A 25,031-nucleotide genomic window follows, 5' to 3' on the forward strand; every position below is an offset into this window, starting at 1 on the left:
GGCTGCATGACTGGGGTCACTTCCGGATTCACTAGGGGCCTGTGAGTAAAGGCTGTGAGGCAGCCCAGTCCATCAAACAGAGTCGGCCAGTTCTGTTGCCATGTGCAGGTAACCTGGTAGATAGCTGACCCACTGTCATCTCTCAGTGTGAATCCCAAGCCTGTGAAGAGGTCGAGGCCCAGGAGGTTGGCACCCCGCTTTGCAACATGAAATGTGAATGATGGCAGATGTTTGGTGCCGTAGTGTACTGGGACCTGGAGGGTGCCTACAATGTCTATCTTAGATCTACCGTACCCACACAGGGCAGTGGAGGGCTGTTGGAGTGGTAGGTGACTGAAAAACTTGTAGTAAGTGGCAAGGTTGAGCAACGACACCGCAGCGCCAGTATCCAGCAGCAAAGGCAAACCCACCTCACCCAGCTGCACAGTGCATGTCCTGAATGACACATGGTTGGTGGAGACGGTTCGGATTTCCGTGTGTTCATGTTGAGAGTGAGATGAAACGAAGGGCCTGTTCTGGGTGGAGCTAGTAGCAGGGGCAGAACGACACACTTTCGCAAAGTGATTGTATTTTGAACAGTTCTTGCATATTTTCCCACGGGCTGGGCAGTTTGAAGCCCTTGAATTGTGAGAGCTAGCCCCACAGTTGCCACAGCTAGTTCTGTTTGTTTGTCTGTGTGTCTGCTGCACGGGCATGTCGGTGTCTGTGTCCATGCAGCTATCGACGCGGGAGGGCGTGCGCAGCGGCGTGATCGTTGTAGTGCGCCTGCTCGGGCTGAAGCTGCTGTGTGAGAATGGCTGGGGGCCGAGTGTATGCTGCAGAGCTGTCTGTTAGCATAGAAGAGCATTCCAACGCCGCTTCAACCTGGAGTGCTATTTTAATAGCTCCATCTAGTTGTAAATTATCCGATTCCAAAAGCAGTTTCTCCCTTGTCTTTTCACATAACGTCCCCTCTATCAACTGATCCCTGATGATCTCGTCCCTGAAGTGTCCCGTAGTTACAAGAGCTAGCCAAATCCCTCAGATTAGCCACGTAGCTTTGAATGGACTCACCCGGCCGTTGGTGTCTCTTCCGTAGCCGGTAGCGTCGGAGGAGCACTCGCTCTTTCCCGCGAAGTGGTTCCGTAAGAGGCTGACTGCAGCAGTGAATGTAGGAGCCGATCCAAGCGCTCTGAAAATCCTCTGTCCCTCTGTACCAAGGCAGTGACGGAGCAGTGCTGTCCTCCGCTTGTCGGAGATTGTAGAAAAGTCCATAGCTTCTAAATAAGTGTTAAAACTATCAAGCCAGTTATTCCACGGGACTGGAGGTTCGCCAGGCACGGCGAGGAATGGTGCTGGCGGTGGTAAACTGAATTCAGCCATCTTCGTCGCCAATGTTATATCTAGCCTAGTTGTAAAAGAACGGACATCTGCACAGTTTCACATTGAACATCACTCTGTCGTTTAATGACATGTGCCACGCATTCTGACAACCCATTCATCCGTAACGCAGCACACTGTCGTAAACCATAACAACGTACAGTACGACGTACAGCACGTCGTACCATACATAACAGTAATATGCCAGGGAGATATGTATACTGTAGCTAAGAAAGTAATACTAAGTGTATGTAAGCTGTTAGTAGCCCATGTGCCTCACCCTAATAATTTTGCCTACTGTTCTGACTTGGTGGCGCACATGTAGCCTATATCCTGTTTTAGAGAAATGTAATCATTGATTATTGTAAGAGCTTTCATTGTCTGTGTATATGTCCCCTTCATTTAACCTACGGTTCTGACTTGGTGTACAGGGAGAACACTGTAAGAACGGCCCAGGTTCTGAATTCTGTCGCTGTACATTTCAAAAGTGCTGAACAAATAGTTATATTGACAACCTCCGTCCTAGTTTGCTCATTAATGTCCTAATAAAAATTACGGATTGCCTCTTATCCGCTCGTCGTCCCCTTATGCCATAGTTTGTACATCTCAATTGTCAGTAGAAACCACATTTGTTTAAGCAAGTCAGCCATATCAGCTATGTTTTTTTTTAAGGCAGTAAATGAGGCTGAATGAACTGTTTCGCTGCCAGACAAGGCTCCGCTGATAGCCAGGTGTAGCGGTGGTAAGGTGTTGGGACTGCTGTTGGGACAGCTTTATGTAGGCCCTAACAGTTTGTGGGCACCGTTTGTCACCGTTATAGTGCAATTAATGTATTGTTTAGTGTTGTGTTGGATAAGAGCTAGGTAAATTAGTAATCTGTTTGGAGAAAGGGAATTGTTTTAGATGATTCTTCCTTATGATCCCTGGAGACGAATGTGAAACCAGCCATATGGAAGCAAACTGAAAATCATATCAACATGACAGTGAAATAGCATAGAAATAGCTGTGCGGTTACTGAGATTTCTGATTGTGTGCCCTCATAATTTGCGTGGATGAAATTTGGAGACCCAAGCTATAGGCTTCCGTAGGGGCTAAACCTGCCGAGTTGATGTATGCGCTTTAGAATGTTTTGATGATATTCCCAGGCTTTTATTTGACCATTTGTATCATGTTAAATATTAGCCACTATCTGGAGAACCGTCAGTAATACCCACATACATTTATTTGAGCGATAATTTTGGACATGTAGCCTATTTGAATCATTATGGAACTCAGACCACATGTAGCAGGTTAAACCTGGAGCCTGGCGCACCGTTAATCGACGACTGGACCCTTGTCAGTTCCATGATTAGTGAGAATTCAGGTCGGATTTATAGGATTATTGTTCAACCACTATTGTACCGTTTTTCCACATTCCAATAGTTCATGGATTGAACTTGAATATGACAACTTTCAGGATGAATCAAACCCAGTGTATTTTTTATTCATCAATATACAGTATTTCGTGTGTAAAGGCTCTCCAATGCAATAGGCCTAATGGTATTTTATGTGCATGATAAGAAGTGTGTTGTATTGACTGAGTAAGCCTAATTGTAAAAGTATGCCACCAAAGTGCCATGTTTGCAAAAGTTTATTATGCAGAGCACACATTTATGCAGCCAGGACCGCTCCGTAGGCCGCACTGTAGACCAAGCTATCATTACAGTCCAGTGCCATGGACATTGTGGAAGTTTGGCCTCTAGTAATTTAGGAGGACGACTTTATGAAGGCCTCCTCACAATGGCCATATCATACAAGGCTCTACGGACTGATTTAAAAACACATAGGCTTTTTTTTATTGTATACATTATTAGCGTTGATGATGTGCTGTATGTATTGAAGTCAAGTGGTTCAACATTCAAGTGCATTTTGATTGACCACATAGTACAGCTTGGACAAGGCGACGGTGGTACTCTGGCGCCACCAAGTGGACAATACCTCAGTTCCCTTGTGGCAGTATTGCTACCAGAGATATTTGATATAAAATCAAATGTTATGTCAATAATGTTATCTCCAAATTATTTTCCCCACCCGTATTTGATAGATTATTATTCCAATGTAGCTGTTAATCTGGTTTTAATTCGACAAGGCTTTCTCTCGATTCCGATTGGAGGGCGGATGTCCACGTGACTATGAAACCTACCAATTTGTTACATTGTAACAGTCAAAAGTGGCTATTCCCGAGGTTGATCAACTCCCAATCTATGCCACCATTTTTTAAAACCATCATCTTTGATATTTGGCGGAAAGTTTACAGAGCTCATTTTGGTGAATCCGTCAATGAATTTGTCGTGTCGGAGAACGGCACCTTCCTTCCGAAAGCATTGCGGTATCGCTTCTCGGCCTTTTGGCTAAGATCAAGTGTAGTGGGAAGGAGGTTGTTGGCCAAGATCTCGCGATACATGGCCCCATCCATCCTCCCCTCAATACGGTGCAGTTGTCCTGTCCCCTTTGCAGAAAAGCATCCCCAAAGAATGATGTTTCCACCTCCATGCTTCACGTTTGGAATGGTGTTCTTGGGGTTGTACTCATCCTTCTTCTTTTTCCAAACACGGCGAGTGGAGTTTAGACCAAAAAGCTCTATTTTTCTCTCATCAGACCACATTACCTTCTCCCATTCCTCCTCAGTCCCCTTCTCATAATTAATTGTTTGCTTTTGGAATAGCTGAGAAAAGTGCTGGGTAGCGACACCAAGCATGCCATCTCCATCCTCAACCGTCTCCCCGTCTTGATTCAATAAAGCCGAAATGGTCCTCCTCTTTCCCCGTGACTTAATTTGTTTGAAAAAATATGCAGAGCACTTCTCATCATTATCCCATTTATCTTGCTGACTTTTAAACATGAAATCTCGAGCTTTCTTTTCAAAAAAGGCCTGCTGCTTTTTCTGCAGGATACACAATGTGTCTTTATCTAAACCACCACCATTCAAATTACCTTGGATGTGCAGATCTTCTAGTTCGTTCTGCAACTTATAAAAATCTTTGTATTTATTACGTGCTTTATCTTTGCAATAATTCTGAATAAAAATCTTGATTCGTAATTTTGTGCTCTCCCACCAGTCTATGACAGTAGAATAAAAGGATTTCATGGTTACACAGCCCTGGAAAAAATACCTAAATCTAGTCTCAAATGTTTTGTCATGTAAAATACCATTATTAATTTTCCAATATCCTTTTCCAAATTCAATTGTTTTTAATTCTACTGTCACAGACAGGCAACTGTGGTCAGAATAAAAAACCGGAGTGACGCGTGCAGAGGACACACCGAGTCCACGCGGAACAAACACATAATCTATGCGGCTCCTCGCGCCCCTGCTGTTTCCCCAGGTGAAACCGGGATCATTTGCATGCGCCACTCTATAAGTATCCACCAAATTATATTTCTCTATTAGATTTTTTACAAGATGCCCGCCCCAGATTACCCCCGGTCATATGATACATTAAAATCTCCCCCCATTATAACCTGTCTGTTTGTCATAAAAATAGCGTCTAGGTTGTTCAGCATTTCCCTCCTTTCCTTGGGTGTCGATGGTGCATATACATTAATTAACCGAAGACATTTGCCCCTCCAATCAATATCTACTATTAAAACCCTCCCGTGTACTGCCGAAAAACTTCCCACTATTTTTAAATCCCTATTTCCACATAGAACACCAACCCCTGTAGAATGCACCCCGCCAACACTCCACCTTGACTCTCCCTGAACCCATTCCCTCGTAAATCTCTCCACATCATTTTGATCTTTTAAATGTACTTCTTGTAAAAAACACACAGAGAAGCAAATGGAGGACAAATGGGAAAAAACTGTCGCCCTTTTAACGGGGTTCCTAAGCCCTCTAGCGTTTATGCTAGCTATGTTCAAAGGGACGACATGGGGAAAGGAGGGAAGCAGACAACTATCTAAATATGACATGAATTTCCAGACTCACTTTAAGTACAGTTCCTCGTTAGGAGGCCTGTCTGGGAAACGGTGGTCCCCCGGGGGAGGACTGTCCACAAAGATAGGGGTCGGGAAAACACTTTCCTCCTCAGTCAGTGTGGGTGCTGGAACACCGCTGGGTGCGAGACCGCTGCTGTCGGTAGAGCTCGCGCCTGACAGGGAAAGCATAGTCTCCTCTGCGCTGCCCGGGTTTCCCGCGCTTTTCTCCTCAGACTCCCCGCTTGCAAAACAACTGAAACGATTCCCCCCCCAGGGCGGACTCCTCCGTCGCCTCCATGCGGATGAGTGGGGAAACAGGGCTCATCTGCTTCCTCTTGACAGAGCACTTCCTCCTCTCTCCCACCGTGGTCCAGCTCTCCGGAGCGGAGGGCGCGGTGGGCTCTCCCGTAGCCTCCTCCATTTGCTTGCTCCAACTCCTGTCTCCCGCTCCGCTCTCCTCATGAGGTGATGATGGCGCCTCACTCCCGCTCTCCTCAGACTCTCGCAGTTCTCTCTCCATCACTAGCTCCTTCACGACCTCCTCAATAGCGCGTAGCTCTATAACTTTTCCCTCATCTGCTCTTTTCCCGCTCACCGCTCTGGCGTAGGAGGGGGCTGCCTTTGGGCAGTGACGGAACAGGTGCTCCTCTGAGCTGCACAGACTGCAGCGCTTAGGCACGGTGCAATCCCTCATTACATGGCCGAGGGCCCCACAGTTTCTGCACCTTGTCTGGGTGCAGGCATCAGCAAGGTGCCCGTACGTGCTGCACTTCCTGCAAAAACGAGGCTGCCCAGCATACATGAGGTAACCCCTGTCTGCACCGATAGAAAAAGACGCGGGAGGATGGAGGTAGCCATCATGGCCGCTCTCGTCTTCCTTTAGCAGGACGCGAAACTGCCTCTTCCCTGTCCAGATGCCTAGGGCGTCCTTAATGTCTCTCACTCCTGGCAAGATGGTCACATACCGGCTGAGGTAGCACACTAGCGTTTCTTCTGTGACCCAGGGGTTGAACATGTGCACCGTTAGCACCCTCAGATTGTGCCTGCACAGGGACTCAACTTGAAAGCTACTGAGGGCGGGTGCTGTCGAGTTCGCTCGGAAGAGCCCTCTCACCTCCTCCAGCCTGGTGATGGTGTAGAACGACACATCATAAAACTTCTCCGGTGTGTTTTGTTGCAGACAGTGCACATCGTCTGCTGTCAGGCGTAGAGGTCCAAAAAGAACGTCCTTTCCAAAAATAACTCTTTCCATCAACTTTTCTTTTCCAGTCCATTGAAAACGCAGCGTGTTCTTCAGTCCGGCGGCTGCCGACTGTGACGTGGGACGATGACGACATCGCTCCACCTTCAGGATCTCCTTGGTACTGCACTTGATCTTGATCTTAGCCAAAAGGCCGAGAGCGATACCGCAATGCTTTCGGAAGGAAGGTGCCGTTCTCCGACAGGACAAATTCATTGACGGATTCACCAAAATGAGCGCTGTAAACTTTCCGCCAAATATCAAAGATGATGGTTTTAAAAATTGGTGGCATAGATTCGGAGTTGATCAACCTCGGAAATAGCCACTTTTGACTGTTACAATGTAACAAATTGGTAGGTTTCATAGTCACGTGGACATCCGCCCTCCAATCGGAATCGGAGAAAGCCTTGTCGAATTAAAACCAGATTAACAGCTAAATTGGAATAATAATCTATCAAATACAGGTGGGGAAAATAATTTGGAGATAACATTATTGACATAACATTTGATTTTATATCAAATATCTCTGGTAGCAATACTGCCACAAGGGAACTGAGGTATTGTCCACTTGGTGGCGCCAGAGTTCAGAGTTCCACCGTCGCCTTGTCCAAGCTGTACTATGTGGTCAATCAAAATGCACTTGAATGTTGAACCACTTGACTTCAATACATATACAGCACATCATCAACGCTAATAATGTATACAATAAAAAAAAAAGCCTATGTGTTTTTAAATCAGTCTGTAGAGCCTTGTATGATATGGCCATTGTGAGGGAGGCCTGCATAAAGTCGTCCTCCTAAATTACTAGAGGCCAAACTTCCACGATGTCCATGACACTGGACTGTAATGATAGCTTGGTCTACAGTGCGGCCTACGGAGCGGTCCTGGCTGCATAAATGTGTGATCCGCATAATAAACTTTTGCAAACATGGCATACTTTTACAATTAGGCTTACTCAGTCAATACAACACACTTCATATCATGCACATAAAATACCATTAGGCCTATTGCATTGGAGAGCCTTTACACACGAAATACTGTATATTGATGAATAACAAATACACTGGGTTTGATTCATCCTGAAAGTTGTCATATTCAAGTTCAATCCATGAACTATTGGAATGTGGAAAAAACGGTACAATAGTGGTTGAACAATAATCCTATAAATCCTACCTGAATTCTCACTAATCATGGAACTGACAACGGTCCAGTCGTCGTTAACGGTGCGCCAGGCTCCAGGTTTAACCTGCTACATGTGGTCTGAGTTCCATAATGATTCAAATAGACTAAATGTCCAAAATTATCGCTCAAATAAATGTATGTGGGTATTACTGACGGTTCTCCAGATAGTGGCTAATATTTAACATGATACAAATGGTCAAATAAAAGCCTGGGAATATCATCAAAACATTCTGAAGCGCATACATCAACTCGGCAGGTTTAGCCCTACGGAAGCCTATAGCTTGGGTCTCCAAATTTCATCCACGCAAATTATGAGGGCACACAATCAGAAATCTCAGTAACCGCACAGCTATTTCTATGCTATTTCACTGTCATGTTGATATGATTTTCATCCACTGGTCCGTTTGCTTCCATATGACTGGTTTCACATTCGTCTCCAGGGATCATAAAGAAAAATCATCTACATTTACAATCCCCTTCTCCAAACGGATTATTAATTTACCTAACTGTTTTCGATAGATCATATCAAGTTATAAATTACAGTGCATGGAGAATAGTGTTATTTCTATTAGAAAAAAATTCAGTAAATGCTTTTTCCACTTGGAACCGGAAGGTTCACATGACCTTGATCATGGTTTCCTCCCGGTGGTGGAATTATTAGGGGAATTAAGTCAAAGTCAGAATATGGTTTATCTGTAGACACACCGCCACAGCTTCATTTATTCGAGCTCCACCTCAAACGAATAGGGGGTGAATAGTATGCTATTCTCATTCTTAAATTCAAGGTCAGAATACGCATAGAGAGAAAAGCGCATAAATAGGTAATTGAGTTCCGTTCACAAGCGCTTAACTTGGGTCGGAATCTCGGCCATTCTGAATATTAGCACAGCTATTTATAGCCTATTTCACTGTGGAAAGAGGCCCCGATAGATTTAATTGTCATGTTGATATGATTTTCAGTTTGCTTCCATATGGCTGGTTTCACATTCGTCTCCAGGGATCATAAGGAAGAATCATCGAAAACAATTCCCTTTCTCCAAACGGATTACTAAGTTACCTAGCTCTTATCCAACACAACACTAAACAATACATTCATTGCACTATAACGGTGACAAACGGTGCCCACAAACTGTTAAGGCCTACATAAAGCTGTCCCAACAGCAGAGTCCCAACAGCAGAGTCCCAACACCTTACCACCGCTACACCTGGCTACATTTTACATTTACATTTTAGTCATTTAGCAGACGCTCTTATCCAGAGCGACTTACAGGAGCAATTAGGGTTAAGTGCCTTGCTCAAGGGCACATTTACGTCATTTAGCAGACGCTCTTAAACAGAGCGACTCACAAATTGGTGCATTCACCCTATAGGCAGTGGGATAACCACTTTACAATTTTTTGGGGGGGTAGAAGGATTACTTTATCCTATCCCAGGTATTCCTTAAAGAGGTGGGGTTTCAAATGTCTCCGGAAGGTGGTGAGTGACTCCGCTGTCCTGGCGTCGTGAGGGAGCTTGTTCCACCATTGGGGTGCCAGAGCAGCGAACAGCTTTGACTGGGCTGAGCGGGAACTATGCTTCCGCAGAGGAAGGGAGCCAGCAGGCCAGAGGTGGATGAACGCAATGCCCTCGTTTGGGTGTAGGGACTGATCAAAGCCCGAAGGTACAGAGGTGCCGTTCCCCTCACTGCTCCATAGGCAAGCACCATGGTCTTGTAGCGGATGCGAGCTTCAACTGGAAGCCAGTGGAGTGTGTGGAGGAGGGGGGTGACGTGAGAAAACTTGGGAAGGTTGAACACCAGACGGGCTGCGGCATTCTGGATGAGTTGTAGGGGTTTAATGGCACAGGCAGGGGAGGCCAGCCAACAGCGAGTTGCAGTAGTCCAGACGGGAGATGACAAGTGCCTGGATTAGGACCTGTGCCGCTTCCTGTGTAAGGCAGGGTCGTACTCTCCGAATGTTGTAGAGCATGAACCTGCAGGAGCGGGTCACCGCCTTGATGTTAGCGGAGAACGACAGGGTGTTGTCCAGGGTCACGCCAAGGCTCTTCGCACTCTGGGAGGAGGACACAACGGAGTTGTCAACCGTGATGGCGAGATCATGGAACGGGCAGTCCTTCCCCGGGAGGAAGAGCAGCTCCGTCTTGCCAGGGTTCAGCTTTAGGTGGGGACCCGTCATCCATACTGATATGTCTGCCAGACATGCAGAGATGCGATTCGCCACCTGGTTATCAGAAGGGGGAAAGGAGAAGATTAGTTGTGTATCGTCAGCGTAGCAATGATAGGAGAGGCCATGTGAGGATATGACAGAGCCAAGTGACTTGGTGTATAGGGAGAAAAGGAGAGGGCCTAGAACTGAGCCCTGGGGACACCAGTGGTGAGAGCACGTGGTGCGGAGACAGCTTCTCGCCACGCCACTTGGTAGGAGCGACCGGTCAGGTAGGACGCAATCCAGGAGTGAGCCGCGCCGGAGATGCCCAGCTCGGAGAGGGTGGAGAGGAGGATCTGATGGTTCACAGTATCAAAGGCAGCAGACAGGTCTAGAAGGACAAGAGCAGAGGAGAGAGAGTTAGCTTTAGCAGTGCGGAGAGCCTCCGTGACACAGAGAAGAGCAGTCTCAGTTGAATGACCAGTCCTGAAACCTGACTGGTTTGGATCAAGAAGGTCATTCTGAGAGAGATAGCAAGAGAGTTGGCTAAAGACGGCACGCTCAATAGTTTTGGAAAGAAAAGAAAGAAGGGATACTGGTCTGTAGTTGTTGACATCAGTGGGATCGAGTGTTGGTTTTTTTTGATGGGGAGCAACTCTCGCTCTCTTGAAGACGGAAGGGACATGGCCAGCGGTCAAGGATGAGTTGATCAGCGAGGTGAGGTAGGGGAGAAGGTCACCGGAGATGGTCTGGAGAAGAGAGGAGGGGATGGGGTCAAGCGGGCAGGTTGTTGGGCGGCCTGCAGTCACAAGTCGCAGGATTTTATCTGGAGAGAGAGGGGAGAAAGAAGTCAAAGCATAGGGTAGGGCAGTGTGAGTAGGACCAGCAGTGTCATTAGACTTAACAAACGAGGATCGGATGTCGTCAACCTTCTTTTTCAAAGTGGTTGACGAAGTCATCCACAGAGAGAGGAGGGGGGGGAGGATTCAGCAGTGAGGAAAATGTGGCAAATAGCTTCCTAGGGTTAGAGGCAGATGCTTGGAATTTAGAGTGGTAGAAAGTGGCCTTAGCAGCAGAAACAGATGAAGAAAATGTAGAGAGGAGGGAGTGAAAAGATGCCAGGTCGGCAGGGAGTTTAGTTTTCTTCCATTTCCGCTCCGCTGCCCGGAGCTCTGTTCTGTGAGCTCGCAATGAGTCATCAAGCCACGGAGCTGGAGGGAGGACCGAGCCGGCCGGGAGGATAGGGGACACAGAGAGTCAAAGGATGCAGAAAGGGAGGAGAGGAGGGTTGAGGAGGCAGAATCAGGAGATTGGAGGGAGAAGGATTGAGCAGAGGGAAGAGATGATAGGATGGAAGAGGAGAGAGTAGTGGGAGAGAGAGAGCGAAGGTTGCGGCGGCGCATTACCATCTGTGTAGGGGCAGAGTGAGTAGTGTGGCTATCAGCGGAGCCTTGTCTGGCAGCGAAACAGTTCATTCAGCCTCATTTAATGCCTTTAAAAAAAAAAACATAGCTGATGTGGCTGACTTGCTTAAACAAATGTGGTTTCTACTGACAATTGAGATGTACAAACTATGGCATAAGGGGACGACGAGCGGATAAGAGGCAATCCGTAATTTTTATTAGGACATTAATGAGCAAACTAGGACGGAGGTAGTCAATATAACTATTTGTTCAGCACTTTTGAAATGTACAGCGACAGAATTCAGAACCTGGGCCGTTCTTACAGTGTTCTCCCTGTACACCAAGTCAGAACCGTAGGATAAATGAAGGGGACATATACACAGACAATGAAAGCTCTTACAATATTCAATGACTACATTTCTCTAAAACAGGATATAGGCTACATGTGCACCACCAAAATGGTCCATCTTGGGCAAATTTTGTCATGAAACTTGAAGGACAAGTTCAAGTAGACCAGGTCAATAGGGGATGTTAATAATTCAATGTGTTTTCTTTATTTAATTACAGCTGCATAGCTAATGTACTTTTTGGTGTACAATTTTTTTAAATATCTATATTGTAAATACACCTGATTGTAAAAGTTTTGTATATTTTGGTTTGGTCCATCGTGGGTTATCTGTACTTATTGGTTCTCTTTTGCCTGACCTTCAACTAGCAACGTATGTTGTCCTTGACTCCGTAATTTGTCAATATAAAACTGTGGTAATGTTACACAAAGTGCTGTTAAGCAACTATAGGTTGTGTTACAATGTGGACAATATAAAGATTTATGTTAACAAGTTTCACCGAGCTCGCTAATTAGGGTACCTATTGTCACACCCGTCGCTATGGGCGGGCCATAGGGGCCGGGCCCGCCCCCAAAATGCTTGTGCCCCCCCACTTGAGGCACAGATCTCTTAACAAAATTACTTTAATTTTATATTATAATAGTTGCTAATTTTGTGTTGCATTCTTTATCATTAAAACATTAAAAATATAAAGAAACAATGGTGTGATTTTGTTTGATTGATGGGAATCTACACTGCAACAGCCTATCACGGCCTTAATAAAAAGAATGTTAGGCTACGTACGTGACGTAGCCTACGTCAGTGTAGCCGCTCAACAGTTACCGCGCATTTTTGAAAGCTGGATGAGTTTTCGCCGGTTTACTCGCTTCAGTTCGTCATGGATATCCGTAAGTGGTTGAAAAGCCTACCAACAGTCTTCTCTGCCAAATTGGATACGACACCGACGCCTCCTGATGTTGTAGTTGGAGAAGGAGACCCTGGACGATAGTCTGAGCCTGATGCTAGTAGCTCCGTGGATGCCGACCCTGGGCCTGGCAGGACCTGCAGGTCAAGTGCAACCGCGACTGGGGCAGCATTTGGGCCACAACTGCCTGTTGAATCAGTGGGTGTGAGTGACCTCGGCATGGACAAACCCAAACAAATCCGCGGAGGTTCTTATTAATTGGAAATATCCAGTCAAAATGTTTGGTTATAAAAACCGATCATTTTCCTCTAGCTGGTATTTGAACAGGGAGTTGCTTGAGTACTCGGTGGAAAAGGACTCCGCAGTTTGTTATGCTTGCAGGAAATTCAAATCTGTATCATCGGATTCGACCTTCTCCATTAAGGGATTTGGGTCATTCTACAGATTCGGTGCCTTTTGTGATTGAGGAGGATGAAACAATGAACATTAAAATCTTAAGCTTTTTTTTATTTGATGTGACAAAGTAATGTGTGTACTTGATAGAAAATACCTTTTCCCATCTCAATGTAGAGTATTAAGTTATTATTCTGTATTATTTTCTCAAACAAGTCCCAATTTAATTCAACCCCGTCACAGTCATTTTGTTATTCAACTATTCATTTTTCCAATAAGCTTGAGATCAGCTTCTGGCATAATCTCACAGTTTAGATGTCCCTTGTAAATAATGGCATATTGTAATTAAAGAGAAAATCAAGAAAAACTGACCAGCACCATCCTTTCCAGTTTACGATGAAGAAATTTCTAATCTAACTCCACATTTTCGCAAGAAATGTGCAAGAATGCTGCGTAATTCCTGACAAAATTGAAATAGCCTTATTTACCCTGATTTAATACACACAATAAAAACACTATTGATGTTATATTTTGTGTATTTAATACAAAAATGTAAAAAAATAATCTCGTAACAGGGATGAATGCACCGCAACAGGGTTGAAAATCATGTAACAGGGTTGAGTGAAAAGCATCACGTGTCATATGTTTTATCTTTTGAGATCACTAACATGTTGCCATTTTTTAAACATTTTAAACATTTTTAAACCTACTGTCAACATAGCTTTTAAAATCTAAAGAATCTAGATGAAAGCTAGACAGAGTAACACATTAATGAACTAATAACAGTAAAAACATTTCATTGATTTCATAAAAATATCCATCTGATAATGGCAGGAGTCTGTTTGAACATTGAGCAAACATCTTAACATTGATAACCTATATAGGTCACATGTTGCCATTTTTTAACATTTTAAACTACTGTCAACATAGCTTTTAAAGTTTAAACAATCAAGATGAAATCTAGACAGATTAAAACACATTAATAAACTAACAACAGTTACAACATTTTCATTGATTTCATAGAAATATCCAGAGTAATGGCAGGAATGTCTGTGTTGTTTGAATGCTTGAACATTAAGCAAACATCTTAACATTAATAACCTATAGGTAAGCCTACAGTTTGTTCACCATTTTTACTGAGAGAGCCTAGCCCACACTTCCTTCTGTATTTCCATGTGCCTAGAAGTCACCGGTTTAGGGGGATCAATGTGTTCCAAGATGTCCTCAAATGGATACCACAGGATATCATCAAGAAGTGGCCAGAAGTACCTATTTGGTCCAGCACAGCACATGCATTTGACCTGCACATGGGATTCATCTTTGGCTAGAATTATTCCGGGCTAGAAATCGTCATCATATTTGGCCACGCACCATTTCCCGCATATGTCTGGATTTGCCCAATCAACCTCCCTCTGTGACACGACTGATGTAACTTTAGGGGTAAATGTGAAATGTTGTGTATTGAAACACTGGCATTCCAGTTTCTTGTTGTGGACTGTGCACATACAGCTTACATCACGGTAGGCAATTTGCCTTGCAGCCACACAAACAACTTGGTGGATCCGCATTGTGGATGGAACTACTGGCAAATTGGCTGGCATACCTTGGACGGCTTTCTCGATGGCCTCGTCTTCAATGAAGTAAAGCTTGATGGCAGTGTTGTTCTCCTCTAAGACCCTGTACAGAGTATGAGCATTTGGGATGTCACATCCTTGACTTATCAGCCTGTCTGCGGTTCTTTTTAGGGTTGCACCAACACCATCTGGTGCTCCCTTCCCATGTCCAGGAGAATTACCTGACCACCGGTGCGCAGATATCCCTCACCTTCCTCTCTATGTGTGTTTCCTTTCTGCTGCTGTTTTTTCCATTGTTGAATCTGAAATTGTAGGTCAAGGTCAAGTCAATGACCTGCTTACTCTTCAAGACTAAATATTGTATCCTTTTAATCACTATGTAGTAAAATGAACATGAACTTGCAGATAATACTCCTAAATATGTCAATGTATATAGGAGAGAGAACAAATTAATTGTCACTTTTTTAAAGTTATTATTTTCAAAAATTCCTCGTACTTTTAGTTGATACTGTAAAACCGTAAACAACAAACATTCAACAAGAAAATATGATTGGTATTAAGCAATATACATTAAATATTGCTAAGATTTAACAGCTATTCAACCCTGTAACAGCCATTCAACCCCGTAACATTGAAAAATGTGATGGGGTTGAATGTGACAGGGTTGAAGATTTTGTGCTAATCTGTTGCTAATTCGGGATGCTAGCAGCTAGCAGTGTGCCACATGGCCTTATTCAACAAAATACATTGTTATACTTCATAGCTATAAAAACAATTCTTGGTAAAATCTTAACTATGAATCCCCCCAACAGAGTTGAATACCTGAGATTGACAAAGCCCATATGTGCTTAAAAAACATGAAATATTTATAAAAAGTGAGAGAGCAGCTTACCACTTGTCACACCAGGCTTCTCTGAAGACTTGTATGATGTCACTTCCTCATAAATGATGTCCACAGGATCAAACCATTATTTAATTGTGAGTGGGGGTATTGTTGCGTTACGGGGTTGAAAGAAATACAAGGACAGGGGTAAAAGCCTGAATTTCTCAGAAAATAAAATGTCTTATGCTGAGAAAATGGATTATGCATAATAAGGGGGCATATACAATTAATTTAACAAAAAAAAAGCATTATTATTTAACACTGTGTACTCAAAATGAGTCACGCCATTTGCATGATGGTCAATAGGGACAGGCGAAATTCTTAATACTCCTAAGAAAAGCAAACATATAAGTATTGAAATTCATCTCTGTTTAAAATCATATTCTCTACTCCATATTAAAAACATGTAAAACTTTGAAATGTTGTAATTTAAGTGTAGTTTGATAAATGTTCTGACAAGTTATAACACTAGTACATCTTGGGACACTGACAATACTGAAATGTCACCGAATCTGTAGAATGACCCATTTAATGATTGGAAACATGCAATTGGAACAGGCAAGGGCTTAAATAAGCATGCAGCTTCAAAAGAACATTTAGCCTGTGAAGCAATGTGGAGAGATTCAGAAAAACGTAGAGAGACAGGAAAAGAGATTTCCACTCTCTTAAATTCAGAGCAGCTGGCTCGCAACAGATACTACATGTCAGCTGTAATTGATATGCTGGAGTTTTTAGTGGTGAATCAATTGCCGTTACGTGGAGATAATGCTGGTTTTGCCAGTGTGCTAGATGATAATAGCTCAATGGGGCTGTTTTTGTCTCTCTTTGAGTACACCATGCGCAAAGATCCCGAACTGACACGGATTACAAAAACAATCCCACACAATGCACGCTATACCAGCCCACAGATACAAAACGAGATTATCGAAATGATGAGCAAACTCGTGACAGAGGAGATAGTGAGACAAGTCGGCGATAGCTGGTATTCAATTAAAGTGGATGGCACACGGGATCCTTTAGGCCAAGAAAACATATCTGTAGTTGTGCGTTTTGTTGACAAAAACTATGGTCTGTGTGAGCGCCTCTTGGTAATGGCCACATCTGAGAAAGGTGATGCAGAGGCTCTGACAGGTGTCATCTTTGATGAGCTCACCAGCGCCAGACTCGGCACGGACAAAATCCTGAGTCAAGTTTATGATGGCGCATCACTCATGTCTGGCAGGCATGGTGGTGTGCAGAAATTGCTCCAAAACAAGCTGGATCGTAACATACCATATATTCACTGCTTTAATCACCAACTTCATCTGGTTGTGATTCATGCCATGTCCAGTGAAGCAGCTGTCGATGATTTTTTTTGGAGTATGCCACATGCTGTACAACTTCATCAGGAAGCCAACCGTGGCTATTCTGTACAAAGGCGATACCCTGAAACGTCTCTTGGACCAGAGATGGACTGGCCACTTGGCAACGGTCAAAGTTGTGGTGAAGAGTTTTCACGACATCCACATTACTGACCGAGGTGGAAAACACACGAGGCCTTGGAGCGGATGTGGCGTCGAGGCTACGCGGCTGCTTCCTGCCGTTACGCAGCGCAGTTTTATTTTAATTGTGCACCTTGTTATGAAACTGTTGTCACTTTTCGAGCCGCATAACAGACTACTACAGGCCGAAGATATGGACATGTTCACTGCGGTGACGCTTGTGAACAGCGCTTCTGACTGCGTGAAGACACTGCGTGTGGGATCTCTGCGCTCCTCCAGCATCGGCCACCGAGGCTGTGCCGGTGACCGACCCTGGTCCAAGCAAGAGAAGACGCACAATTAATAAGAACCTCCGCGGATTTGCAGTTGAAGAAACAGTTGGTCAGCCACAAAGTGACACAGATGAAAAGACTGAGTTCATGAGGTTGTTTTACAGTGTTATCGATGCTGTGCAAGGAGAGATGAATGCGCGTTTTGGAGAGCGCAGTAGCGAGCTCATTGGCGCACTGGCTGCTTTGAACCCAGAGGCCGAGGATAATTTCCTGGACCCATCAAAGGTAACCCCTCTCCTGGTATTAGCTGGAACTGATTTGGTTGAATCTGAATATACTGTGGCTCGTGAGTTCCTGGTGAAGAAAATGACTGACACCCGGGTTCCCCACGAAGATGGAAAATGGACAATAGCCAACATCCTCAGCACATTCAACTGTGCACTCCAGGCTATGCCGACTGTTCTCACAGCCTACACACTTGCCCTAACTTTAGGAGCTTCCACAGCAATGTGTGAACTCATTTTCCACACTCAAAAGCGTCTTCTCAGAGCATCGGCGCAGTATGCTGCACAGACGCAAGGCCCAGCTGATTCAGCTTGCTTTTGAAAAGGACCTCACTCACAAGTTTAAGTCCGAGTGGAAGGATACTTTGACGAGGAGGTTCTGCTCGGAGAAACGCCGCCTCCCGCTGTGCTGACAGGAGGGACCGGAGAGAGGACAGCGCTGCCTCCACTCAAAGTCCCGGTAGGTTCAAAGTCTCTCTGTGTGTGTGTGTGTGTGTGTGTGTGTATATGCGTGTGTGTGTGTGTGTGTGTGTCTCATGGCAATGCATATCCCTCTGTTGACTGCTTTAAAATGCAATGTTTGAGAGCTGCTTCTGGTGTTACGTCTAATATGTTGTATAGTCAAGTGTTTTATGGATATTCATAACATTGCTTCTATGTAATGTGGTGTAGGCTATAGGCTATCTGGTCATATTGCTGTTGGTTATGTTTAATGTGATGATTACGTGCTGCGCAAATAGAGGATACGATTATTATAAATATACGTACTGTAGGCTAATAATAATTGTGCCCTGCCCTCCCATGCATTTCATATGCCCCACTTAAGACTGAGGTCTGGCGACGGGTCTGCCTATTGTAATATGTGAGTTTTCATGTGCTCACGCAGGTGCCCGAGAGCTGTGACTGCACCAAGGGCTAACATATTGTGTGTTGTCTCTTCGTGTGCAGGGCAAAGAAAAAGAATCCAACCAGCAGACCTCCAGTTGTAGCAGTGTCCTAATTAAAAGTACACAACGCAGAACGAACCAAGCTACACTAGCTTGCTAGCTAAGATTTTGAAAGTATGATGTTGACATGATCAGTCCAATCAAACCTGGACTTTGATAACAAGTTTCATGACACAATTTGCCCAAGATGGACCATTTTGCCACCTTCTTTTTCAAGTGAGCACAGCACAACTGTGAGTCTGAGAATGTATTGTATGCTGCTGCATAAATGATGTAATATGCCAGGGAGATATGTATACTGTAGCTAAGAAAGTAATACTAAGTGTATGTAAGCTGTTAGTAGCCCATGTGCCTCACCCTAATAATTTCGCCAACTGTTCTGACTTGGTGGCGCACATGTAGCCTATAGCCTGTTTTAGAGAAATGTAATCATTGAATATTGTAAGAGCTTTCATTCTGTTTATATGTCCCCTTCATTTATCCTACGGTTCTGACTTGGTGTACAGGGAGAACACTGTAAGAACGGCCCAGGTTCTGAATTCTGTCGCTGTACATTTCAAAAGTGCTGAACACATCGTTATATTGACTACGTCCGTCCTAGTTTGCTCATGAATGTCCTAATAAAAATTACGGATTGCCTCTTATCCGCTCGTCGTCCCCTTATGCCATAGTTTGTACATCTCAATTGTCAGTAGAAACCACATTTGTTTAAGCAAGTCAGCCATATCAGCTATGTTTTTTTTTAAGGCAGTAAATGAGGCTGAATGAACTGTTTCGCTGCCAGACAAGGCTCCGCTGATAGCCAGGTGTAGCGGTGGTAAGGTGTTGGGACTCTGCTGTTGGGACTCTGCTGTTGGGACAGCTTTATGGAGGCCCTAACAGTTTGTGGGCACCGTTTGTCACCGTTATAGTGCAATTAATGTATTGTTTAGTGTTGTGTTGGATAAGAGCTAGGTAAATTAGTAATCTGTTTGGAGAAAGGGAATTGTTTTAGATGATTCTTCCTTATGATCCCTGGAGACGAATGTGAAACCAGCCATATGGAAGCAAACTGAAAATCATATCAACATGACAGTGAAATAGCATAGAAATAGCTGTGCGGTTACTGAGATTTCTGATTGTGTGCCCTCATAATTTGCGTGGATGAAATTTGGAGACCCAAGCTATAGGCTTCCGTAGGGCTAAACCTGCCGAGTTGATGTATGCGCTTTAGAATGTTTTGATGATATTCCCAGGCTTTTATTTGACCATTTGTATCATGTTAAATATTAGCCACTATCTGGAGAACCGTCAGTAATACCCACATACATTTATTTGAGCGATAATTTTGGACATGTAGCCTATTTGAATCATTATGGAACTCAGACCACATGTAGCAGGTTAAACCTGGAGCCTGGCGCACCGTTAACGACGACTGGACCCTTGTCAGTTCCATGATTAGTGAGAATTCAGGTCGGATTTATAGGATTATTGTTCAACCACTATTGTACCGTTTTTTCCACATTCCAATAGTTCATGGATTGAACTTGAATATGACAACTTTCAGGATGAATCAAACCCAGTGTATTTTTATTCATCAATATACAGTATTTCGTGTGTAAAGGCTCTCCAATGCAATAGGCCTAATGGTATTTTATGTGCATGATAAGAAGTGTGTTGTATTGACTGAGTAAGCCTAATTGTAAAAGTATGCCACCAAAGTGCCATGTTTGCAAAAGTTTATTATGCAGAGCACACATTTATGCAGCCAGGACCGCTCCGTAGGCCGCACTGTAGACCAAGCTATCATTACAGTCCAGTGCCATGGACATTGTGGAAGTTTGGCCTCTAGTAATTTAGGAGGACGACTTTATGAAGGCCTCCTCACAATGGCCATATCATACAAGGCTCTACGGACTGATTTAAAAACACATAGGCTTTTTTTTATTGTATACATTATTAGCGTTGATGATGTGCTGTATGTATTGAAGTCAAGTGGTTCAACATTCAAGTGCATTTTGATTGACCACATAGTACAGCTTGGACAAGGCGACGGTGGTACTCTGGCGCCACCAAGTGGACAATACCTCAGTTCCCTTGTGGCAGTATTGCTACCAGAGATATTTGATATAAAATCAAATGTTATGTCAATAATGTTATCTCCAAATTATTTTCCCCACCCGTATTTGATAGATTATTATTCCAATGTAGCTGTTAATCTGGTTTTAATTCGACAAGGCTTTCTCTCGATTCCGATTGGAGGGCGGATGTCCACGTGACTATGAAACCTACCAATTTGTTACATTGTAACAGTCAAAAGTGGCTATTCCCGAGGTTGATCAACTCCCAATCTATGCCACCATTTTTTAAAACCATCATCTTTGATATTTGGCGGAAAGTTTACAGAGCTCATTTTGGTGAATCCGTCAATGAATTTGTCGTGTCGGAGAACGGCACCTTCCTTCCGAAAGCATTGCGGTATCGCTTCTCGGCCTTTTGGCTAAGATCAAGTGTAGTATCTGTTCTTATCAGTTTAATATCTGATACGTCCCCTATCTGGGGACCATATATTAAATTGATTTTTGGAATAGGGAGATGGAATAGGGGCTTGCTCCGTCCACTCCACGCATCGACCTGGTATTGCAGTACCTCCAGGAACGGTGCACCCCCTGTCGTTGTAAAAGAAAAAGTAGGACAATTCAATTGACTGGCTTAGTGTTCTTTTATTAGGATTATGATGAAATTACGTTTGAGGTAGTTCATCTCAATGTCGATGATGACTTGCTAGTGGTGGTCAAGTCAGTCGCCTATTCTAATGACTAAAGTCATGTACTGGTAACGTTATTTGATCTATTTGCCTGAAGTCATTATTCATAGGCCTGCTATTTTCACAAAATTCAAATATATGCCATTGAAATGAAAGCATGGTTTGTTCTTCATCTTCCTGTGTTACAAAGTAACTATGGCTATTTATCCCATTGATTCTATTTCTATGATTTCTCACTGCACTTTTTCGAGTGTCAAACTTCATATAGTGTACCAAGACTTATTCCTTCGCTGGAGGCATATGTACATATCATATATACAATACAGTAACTGTCTTACAGCCTAGCCTCAATATGCTTCCTGTGTTACAAAGTACGAGCTAGCGAGATCCTATTGGTGCGATCTAGCAACATCTGCATATTTCCGTTAGGATACGCCTCCTCTGTGCAGTGTGCGTGTGCAATAACTCAATTCGCCTTTGCACTCCTTCTAAACAACGCGATTTTTAAAAACTTTTGCAAAGGGTAAAGAGTACAACGTTTTGTCCACTCTGTTCATAACATATTCTAGTTTTAGGAACAGAAAGCAATATTGAGATCAAATGTTTAATCGATGAGAACATTTTACAGAATGTCGGCCAAAACCATCTCGTTCCATCTTCTCCCACTGCCGGCCAGTGAGCTTCCTCTCTCTACCATATTTGGTAGTGAGCTGAAACGCCAAGCGGATGCTTCACATTTATACATCCGGTGAAATATCTGTCTCATTGTTTTATCTGTGGCTATAGTATGTAAAGTTGGCTAACAAGCATCTCATTAGCCTACACACAGTGGCCTGCTGTAGCGAGCTAACTTTAGCTAGCTAATAATACATCGTTCTTTTACATTTTGAAAATGTATTTACTTACTTGCATAGGTTCATGCCTACACCCAAGCCCACGAAGCGGCCAATCTTTTGGAACGAAGAGTTGTCAAGCGGAGGCACCGCTTCTGGTCGAAACGTACCTTCAGATTTGTCCTGTAGGTGGGGGGCTTGTCTAACTATTTTAGCTGGCAAAGTTGGTAGACTTGAGAAATCAAACCAGATCAAATTTTATTTGTCAATTTTATTTACCACCTTACAGTGAAATGCTTACTTACAAGCCCTTAACCAACAATGCAGTTTTTTAGAAAAATTAGAAGAAAAGTGTTTAGTAAAAAATGTATAAGTAAAAGCAGGCAATAACGAAATGTACTGAATAAGACTCACATTCCTTTCCATCTTTTACCCAGATTTTAGCAGAGAAGCAGAGAAGCATATGTAGTTTCAAAAAAACACACCAGTCAGGATACAGACAGCTCAAAAGATATGCAGAAAAATATACATATATATATATTTTTACATAGAATTAAGCATAATTATTATTTCTCTAGATTGCAGGAAAAAGCTGCTCAGGTGTTTGAAAAATGCACAATTCTCTAACTTCCGGACCATACTCACGCTAAGCCCCTGCCACTCACAGCAACAAAGATGAAAGATCACTTCTTACTCTGACCAACGGGTTCCACTTGCGGTTTGAGATTTGGTCCAACAGAACTCGTTGAGACATTGTTTTTTACTGTAATAGCGGATACCCTTACATTAACTTCTGAAATTGCGCGAAGAGTAGATCCTACTAAGAGTGTCAAACATTGTTTCTGGAAGATGAATTCTGTCCCAAGCTGCATCGCGGTACCTTTAAGCCACATATTATAAATGAGCATAAACAATTCTATGGAATTGGCAACTCGTTCTCATTCTGAGGAATAAAACAGGCCTCTTGATTTCAACATCTGAACAGGTGTGCATGCTGTTCAAACAGTTGGAGACTCGGTGTGTGTTCATAAATTGATCTGTTCTACCTTGTTAGTTAGCAAATGGGCTAGACTTAAAATGCAGAGGTCAGCTGGCTACTCACTAGGACATGAGAGTAGACTCATAGACTTGAAAGCCAGAGAAGTGATTTATTGCAAGAAAGCAATACATTATTTTGATAAAATAACGAAATTAGTGGGTCTTACGGTTGTGGACGGCTTAGCGTAAGTATAATTCCACAAGCCCGGAGTTCATTATATTATTTGTGGCTGTTTTGAAATGAAGTGTGTTCTACCTTTTAATTGTACGATGCTTATTTGGCTTAATATATATTGCGAATCATCCATACGCTTGGAAAAATATATATGACTTTAAGGCCTCACTAGGTGTAGCACTGTGTAAACACTATTCAAAGGCCACATGTAAACTTGGAATAACCAGGTGGGTTAGATGGGCACTTTAATTTTGAATGGTGGATGTTGATTTTGGGAGGCTGCCATCATGGCAAGGGGCGGGGGAACACTGTCTGATAGCTTAAACGGATCATGGCTGCCATAGGATATCAAGTTGAAACAGTTGGCTGCTATTTAAGGGTTTGTTTGACTGTCAAGTCCGTGTATTGGTTTGGCCAGTGACTTTTAGAGACCGTCCAAATTATTTGTTGCGTTTCGAGACAGAAAATTATAGCACTGCCCCCCTCCAGCGTATGACAAAATTAACAGTACAAAACCAAAGATGTTGATCTGTTTTGATGTGTTGACTACAGACTTCAATACTTTATATATTTATTCTTTAAGGTTGCTGCCACATCATCGCCAAGCCTATCTCTGACCTTTTTTAACCTGTCTCTCCTCTCTGGGGAGGTTCCCATTGCTTGGAAGGCATCCACGGTGCGTCCTTTATTTAAAGGGGGAGATCAAGCTGATCCTAACTATTACATGCCAAATTCTATTTTGCCCTGTTTATCAAAAGTGTTGGAAGAACTTGTCAACTGACTGGCTTTCTTGACGTCTATAGTATTCTCTCTGGTATGCAATCTGGTTTCCGCTCAGGTTATGGATGTGTCACTGCAAACTTAAAGGTCCTAAATGATGTCACCATTGCCCTTGACTCTAAGCAATGTTGTGCTGCTATTTTTATTGACTTGGCCAAAGCTTTTGATACGGTAGTCCATCCTTGTGGGCCGGCTAAGGAGGATTGGTGTCTCTGAGGGGTCTTTGGCCTGGTTTGCTAACTACCTCTCTCAAAGAGTGCAGTGTATAAAGTCAGAACGTCTGCTGTCTCAGCCACTGCCTGTCACCAAGGGAGTACCCCAAGGCTCCATCCTAGGCCCCACGCTCTTCTCAATTTACATCAACAACATAGCTCAGGCAGTAGGAAGCTCTCTCGTCCATTTATATGCAGATAGTCTTATACTCAGCTGGCCCCTCCCAGGATTTTGTGTTAAACGCTCTACAACAAAGCTCAGTGTCCAACAAGCTTTCTCTGCCCTTAACCTTGTTCTAAACCCCTCCAAAACAAAGGTCATGTGGTTTGGTAAGAATGCCCCTTTCCCCACCGGTGTGATTACTATTTATTTAAACTTTATTTAACTAGGCAAGTCAGTTAAGAACAAAATCTTATTTACAATGACTGCCAACCCCGGCCAATCTTGGGCCAATCGTGCACTGCCCTATGGGACTCCCAATCACGTCCGGATTGTGATACAGCCTGGAATTGAACCAGGGTCTGTAGTGACGCCTCAAGCACAGATGCAGTGCTCCACTCGGGAGCCCACCTCTGAGGGTTTAGAGCTTGAGGTAATCACCTCATACAAGTACTTGGGAGTACGGCTAGACGGTACACTGTCCTTCTCTCAGCACATATCAAAGCTGCAGGCTAAGGTTAAATCTAGACTTGGTTTCCTCTATCGTAATCGCTCCTCTTTCACCCCAGCTGCCAAACTAACCCTGATTCAGATGACCATCCTACCCATGCTAGATTACGGAGACGTAATTTATAGATCGGCAGGTAAGGGTGCTCTCGAGCGGCTAGATGTTCTTTACCATTCGGCCATCAGATTTGCCAACAGTGCTCCTTATCG

General features: G+C 43.6%; 1 non-coding gene across 1 annotated transcript; it reads left to right on the forward strand.

Annotated features, from left to right (window-relative positions):
* Window positions 1-20,829: 20,829 nt before the first annotated feature.
* On the forward strand, window positions 20,830-21,020 carry LOC121532431. Its single transcript, XR_005994329.1, has one exon. It is a non-coding gene; the product is annotated as a U2 spliceosomal RNA (small nuclear RNA).
* The last annotated feature ends 4,011 nt before the right edge of the window (window positions 21,021-25,031 follow it).

Source organism: Coregonus clupeaformis, unplaced genomic scaffold (genome assembly GCF_020615455.1).
Source record: "Coregonus clupeaformis isolate EN_2021a unplaced genomic scaffold, ASM2061545v1 scaf2092, whole genome shotgun sequence".
In the NCBI taxonomy this organism is placed as follows: Eukaryota; Metazoa; Chordata; class Actinopteri; order Salmoniformes; family Salmonidae; genus Coregonus; species Coregonus clupeaformis.